The sequence below is a fragment of the Berghia stephanieae genome, chromosome 8 (genome assembly GCF_034508935.2).
Source record: "Berghia stephanieae isolate SIO BIC M18660-M18661 chromosome 8, UCSD_Bste_1.3, whole genome shotgun sequence".
NCBI classification, from domain to species: domain Eukaryota; kingdom Metazoa; phylum Mollusca; class Gastropoda; order Nudibranchia; family Aeolidiidae; genus Berghia; species Berghia stephanieae.
In genome coordinates this window covers 18068745-18075786 of record NC_088367.1, presented here as the reverse complement: position 1 = coordinate 18075786, position 7042 = coordinate 18068745, and positions in this window count along the sequence as shown.

The window sequence follows — 7042 nt, the reverse complement described above, 5'->3', positions numbered from 1 at the left end:
AAAAATTGTAATATCGCCAAACAGGCGTCATGTCCCGTCCTATATGTTAAATGTTGCTGTTGACCAGGGACCCCTTGTAAAGCGCTTTGAGCAAATTTAGTGGATATTGCGCTATATAAAGCTCCATTTTTTTGTAACTGCGATGCCACCGCAGCACTGCAAACATCGTCAATTATTGTTCAACAACAACAACAACAACAACATCCAACCATATCTTGGGCATCAATTTGATTATAATCTTACAATCTGTGGTTTTACTCTTAAACTGCTGAAATCGAAAATGCGTCTTAGATTTATCTAGTGCATCGATTGATAGGATTTTATAGATTTTAGATAAAGCTGTCAAATTATATTGCCTGCCGCCTCAAAATGGTATTATGCCGGGATGCTTTAAATACTAAAAATGAAATACATGTAGTAAAAAGTAATAATTTAAAAAAAAAAGCTAAGCCAGATAAAAAAACAAAAACAAAACAAAAACAAAAGGACAAAAACTAAAGAAAAAGACAAGACTTGGGTTAAGTTCATATGTATAATATATTATGTAGATATAAAGTACAAAGAAAACAACTAAAAATAAAAGACCAAAATTTAAAAAAAAAAGAAAAGAAAGAAAAACAAAACAAAAACAAAAACAAGACAATAAAAAAAAAACAAATTTATTTTTAAAAAACAAGACAAGATGTGGTTTGAGTTTATATTATGTTTTATTGAGAAAATGGATATATTATTATTTAAAGTAACAAAAACTAAAATCTCACATGTTTAGTTAATTTTAACTTTAATTAAATTATTACTTTTTGGCATCTGGTTCAACCTGGCATAATATTGTTTTGAGTGGATGGGTTACGAATGTGATTTAAGGTGAAAAATATTTTACCAGCTTGCTATATGAATTTAGGACTTTCGGAGGCGAGGGTCCACTATCGTGATTTTTTAAAAAGATGATCCCCAATTGGTCCAAAAATCTCCCATAAAACTAAAATATTTGCTAAAATATCTCCAATAGAAGTTTCTGGTTTTTGTCATTTTGACAAGTCAGGGGACAAGATAGCCGAGAGAAAAATGCATTGCAATCCCCCTCACAGCAGGAGGAGGGGAGGAAACAGTGTTCGAGCCACCCTGACGGCTTCTCATTGTTGTTTTTTTTTTGTTTGTTTGTTTGTTTGTTGTTTTGGTTTTTTTTTCTTTGGGGGGGGATGTTTGTTGTTTTGTTTTTTTTGTTGTTGTTGTTGTTTTGTTTTTTTTTGGTTGTTTTGTTGTTTTGTTTTAGTTTAGTTTATTTTTTTTTCTAGTAAGCTTTGCTCGATCTTTTCAGGGTGAGATCCAAATGAAATATTCCCCAGATGAGCGAAAGGTTTACTGATCAAAGTAAAAAAAAAAGGCGTTTTGTATATATCCCCCTCTCTCCGGTCCAACGTCCCCAAACGCACGCAATCAATTTGTAGCGTAGGTTGCCAAACTGATTTTGAAAACTGATTTTTGTTGAAATGAATTGCAGTTTTATAAGTTGACTAAAATGAAAATAAGAGAAGTTTCCGCCGTCAACTTTTAGTGGAGCATCAATACATACGTCCTCATACCAATTTAACTCTCTCCTTACCAGCCATTTTCACGATTTTCCCCAAAACTTCACACCCAACTAACACAAAAAAAATATTTTTTTTCACTCAAACACAATAGCAGTAAGTTCTAGCGATAAATAATTTATCTAGTTAAACATGCTCTACAACACAGTGTTCATTTTCTTTAAATTTTATGATGTACAAGAGACATTTGAATAAGAAAAATGTTGGTTGTATCGTAACGAATGTGACGATTTTCCTATAGTTGGTAAGGAGAGGGTTAACGAAAATTGATCATGATATAACAATAGGCCGAACATGTAACAACCGCTTTCCCTCAATTACAGGCGGACCTGCCGACTTGAAATGCTAAGAAATCGTAGTTTTCAGAGGGAAGAATAAATAGAAGTTACTATAATTTACTTGTCAAATTAATATTTTACCTTTACCTGTATTAAATATGCCTTCAAAACACTGAATAGATGCTTTGTGACACCAACGTTTTATTTTTAACACATTGTACTGAGTGAAAAATCTGTATTTATAAATAAAAAAAAAAATAATAAAAATAAAAATAAAAATAAAATTCCCTTTATTCATCCCCAAGGGGAAATTTGTCTTCAGGGTCTATTCCAAGGGAAGACTGGAATAACCCAGGCGTCAGCTGCAGAGCAGCGCCGCAAAGTGAGCTAGGGCGAGGTGACTTGCTCAAGGCCACACAACGCAGCGACGGGTGATTCAACTCGGTACCTATCGGGTAGGAAGCAAAGACCGTACCATTGAGCCACGCTTTCCCTTAAATTTATTAATTTATTTCTACTGTAGAAGCCAAAAATTCGTATTTTTACGAGTTTTTCGTAGAAGTTGGCAGGTCTGATTACAGGACATCGAGATGAAACAGGGTTGCCAATTTGGAAGATTTTCTGCCAAATGTCCTTTTTTTTGGCAGAATTTGAAGTCGTCTGGCAGAAAAACAACGGTTTGGAAGTTTGGCAGATATTTGGCAGATTTTATTTTCCGATATTATTTATATCATGTATAGGTCTACTCCACGTTTTCCATGGCAATTTTTATGTATTAGTGTTTTTTTAAAACTTGGGATGAAAAGAAAAATATTATGACATCGGCCTTGCGAATTTTTTGTTTAACAAAACTGATGAGTTTTCAAAAGGGTTACTATAAATTGTACGGTTTGGCCGATTTTTTGTGGTATTTGGCAGATTTTTAAAATCCAGTTGGCAGAATGCCTGAAAATAATCTGGCAATAATCTGGTATGAAATCATAGCCATCCAATCCAATCTATCCATCGGCATTTTTATGACAGGTTTGTTGTTTTCTTAAAACTGCTCGTGATCCTACTACGATACTAGGCTTTTAACGAAATCGGGTCGAACGCCGAACCCGAACGCCGAACCCGAACGGATATAGCCTTCTCACGTGACCATGAACGAGATCTGGATAGTGAAGACTCTCAAGCGGTATGCAGCATCGGATCTAAGGTCACGTGATAGAGGATAGCTTGGGTTGCTGTTGGCTTGTGTTAGGGGAGGGGCAAGGTCAGTGTCATTCAATAGTATATAATTGTGCATGTGGCGCTCTATACAGAGAGAAAATTATAAATTGATTACGGGGGAAGGTGGGGGGAGGGGGGGGGGGGGGTTGACCCACAAACGATCGAGGTGTTGGGCTTCGGGTAGACCATGATACGAAATCAAAGAGAAAAGGCCGCTGGTACTTGGATGGTGGAAATGGTTGGGGGGGGGGGGGTAGTGACAATCAGCATGGGATGTATATATTAACATTAATAATATAGGCAATAGATGACCAGGGATGTGTATTGTTTGTATATGTTTGTGTGTGTGTGTGTGTGCGCGCGCGTGTGTGTGTGTGTGAAAGGGATTACACAAAAACACCTTTCTCTGTAGCTTCCAAATGATTACGTATACGATAAATTTGAAACCCACATTGTTTGAATCAGCTCACTAATTAATTCCTGAGCCTTGAGATGGTGACGCAACTATTACATACAAGACCTTGCAGTCGAGACGGCAGGGCTTTTGGGTTACACAACCACTATTTACCCATCGGTCAGCGGTACTCTTTGATGTATACAACACTCACCGCCTTTACGCAAAGCCGCCTGCCCATAAATCAAGAGATGGTCTCCTAACTGTTCACAAGCGAACTGTCAAACGAGCAATCGATGATTGGATAAGAATCTCAAGATCTCATATAATAAGGTAAGTTTTGGAGAGGTGATATCCCCCCACCCGTCATCGGACAGAACTTTCATTGCGTTATATCATATGAGCTCCGCCTCCTCTTTCTATTCCGGAGTGACGAGATTAGACGAGAGGACGCGAGAAAAAAAATGGTCACGTGTTGGGCAAGTCGTTCGTTAGGCGAGCTTCGGTGTCTAACTATAACTCCGTACTAGCTCGAATCACCGAGAACCAAAGAACACCAACATTACAACAATAACTTTACCGCGGGCTATTTTGACGTTGGGGGTGAGTTAAGTACCTATGCCATGGCAGGCATTGAGGTTGGTCAATGGCAGTAATGATTGGAAACTGATGTCTCCATTACCGCCAGAATGAAGTGGATAGGTGGATCACTTCAAGCTTGGCATAGCAATTTGTATTTATCAAATCGAGTCGGCAAGGAAAAAGCAAAGAAATAGTTTTCTGTAGTGATGGTTGCATAGTTTTTACCATGCTAAATCAGTTTAACAATGGTTCAATGCCCCCCCCCCTCCCCCATCCGGCTAAAATTAAGTTTTATACTACATCATTTGTCAAATAAGCGCTGTTTACGGACAAGGTCTTTTGTAGAAGTCATGTACCGATTCAAATATTAATCGAATGGGATAAAATGGATAGAAAGTGCTATCCTATTCTTGGACTAGAATTAAATGAACATGCTAAACATTGCTTTACATTGTAACCAAGACATCGTAACGTTCAGTAGCCTACCCCAAACCAAAAACAAACAAAAAAGAAAAAAGAAAACAAAAACAAAAACAAACAACAACAAACCAAACAAAAAAAAAACATCTACCGGTTAAAGAGCAAAAAAAATAGAATTCCCTTTATTCATTCCAAAGGGGAAATTTGTCTCTAGGTTCTATTCCAAGGAACGACTGGAATAACCCAGACGTCAGCCGCATTGCAGCGCCGTAAATTGAGCTAGGGCGATGTGACTATCCAAGGCCACACAGCGCAGCGGCAGCAGCTTCTTATGGTTCACACTATTATGTTATGACGATCGACCCAATCAGCAAAGTCCGGTCCGCATTCGTGCACCGTCGCGAACCCGCCTGGTAGCATCGTCACAACACACCTTTCGACTAGATGCTCTGCCGTTTCGGGTTCTTGCCCACAGCGTGGACATAAAGGACAGGAAGTTAGACCCCACTGATGTAACGCACCGGCCGTTAGGCAGCTCCTCGACCGAAGCCGATTCGCAGCTACCCAGTGTCTCCTCTTACTGGTATCAAAGCCTGGCAACTTCTCACCAAGCTTAGAGGAGTGTAGGTCCCCGCCCCACGAGGGATTGAATTCGTCCAAACCGACTTCCATCTCGTATGTGCAGCTCTGTCCGTAGTCAGGGATTCTGCGTACAAGGGTTGCCGGGACTTATTTCGGCTCGAAACGGGGGCACCGTTCATTATGCGCATGAGAGGGGTATCCCCATTCCCTCTCTCTTTGATCTTACTCAGCCAGTTTCCCGTAATGGTCTCCCTCCGGACATCGGGGGGCTGGATCGCTGCCATCACCGGGCCCCATTCTCTAGGGGTTGTTGCTAGCGTTCCCGACACTATGTGCATCGACTTGCGAAGTTTTACATCCACCTTCTCAACGTTTCTGCTTCTACCCCACACTGGAGCGCAATACTCCGCGGTGGAATAGCATAGTGCCAGGGCGGATGTTCTCAGGAGCGCTTGGCTAGCGCCCCAAGTCGATCCCGCCAGCTTCCTCAGAAGACTATTCCGCTTCTCTATCTTCCGGGCAACCCCTTCGAGATGAACCCGATAGGTAAGGCTGCGATCCAGCGTCACCCCTAGGTATTTTGGACGCGGCTCATATGGGATTGGCTGGTCCCCGACTAGGACATTCAGTTTACGGGTGTGCCAGCCACTGCATAAGTGAAATGCAGTGGCCACGGTTTTTGAAGTGTTCATCTTCAGGTACCACTTGTCAAAGTAGGATTTGAGTCTGGTGACGTCCTCGCTGAGTACGCTCTCGAGACGGGTCCACACTTTACTCTGAGTAACGAGTGCCCAGTCGTCTGCGTATCCCAGCCTCAGGGAGGAAGTGTTCGGCATATCGCTAATGTAAACGTTAAACAACATTGGCGCAAGTACCGACCCCTGAGGGACCCCATTCTTCAATTTCCTAACTTTGCTCGTGACGTCTCCCAGCGCGACGTGGAATTGCCTTTCCCCTAAGATCGAAGAGAACAACTTCAAGGTCTTTTTGCACCTTATGATTTTTGCAAGTTTGAGCATTAACCCATCGCACCAGACCGTATCGTACGCCGCTGATAGGTCTATAAACACAGCACCTGTTTGCTGTTTTCTCTCGAACCCGTGCTCAATATGCTCTGTAAGGGCAATGACCTGCTCCGTGGTGCACCTCCCTTCCCTGAAGCCTGCCTGCTCAGGTGGCAGGGCAGCGTCTAGGACCGGCCCCCATCGGTTTAATAGAACACGCTCCAACAGTTTGTAAAGACAGCTCAGCAGCGATATGGGTCTGTAACTGTCTGCCTCCTTCGCCGGCTTCCCTGGCTTCAGGATGGCAACTATCTTCGCATGCTTCCACACTTGTGGAAGCTTTCCGTTTGCAAGGATGTCAGACATTGCCTCTGCTAGCCAGGCCCGTGCCCTGGGGCCCAGATGCGTCACCATATCGGGATATACACCATCTATCCCAGCTGCTTTGCCGTTCTTCACTTCGCTAATGGCTGCACCCACTTCTCGGGGACTGAACGGGGCCGTCCAGTCCGACTCCTCCGCAGGTAGCGAGTCCAAAATCGTACGGTACGCCTTGCGGACACCGCGCTCAAAAGCCTGATTAGGGACCCGCTTGCTACGGTTCTTAATATTCTTGGCAATTGTGTCTGCCTCGCATTCCGGTGCAGCCTTCGCGAAATTCCGATCTGGGTCCAATTTCTTTATCAAACGCCAAGCGTGGCGGCTGGAGTGTGTAAAGTCGAGACTTTCCACGGTCTCCTGCCACCGTTGCTTCCTTCCCTCTGCCAGAGACTGGAGTAGTCTATCGGCTGTGTCCTGGGACTGGGTCTGCTGGTACTCTCGGTACAGCTCTTCCGACTCTGCTGTCCAGCAAGGGGTGTAGAATTTCCGTTTGCCCCGTGGAATAGAGCGTTGAGCGCTCTTAACCAGTAGCCTACTAAATCTGGTTATATTCTTGGACTTGGGAGGAATGGCAGGGCAGACCTGCTCGATATAGGAACT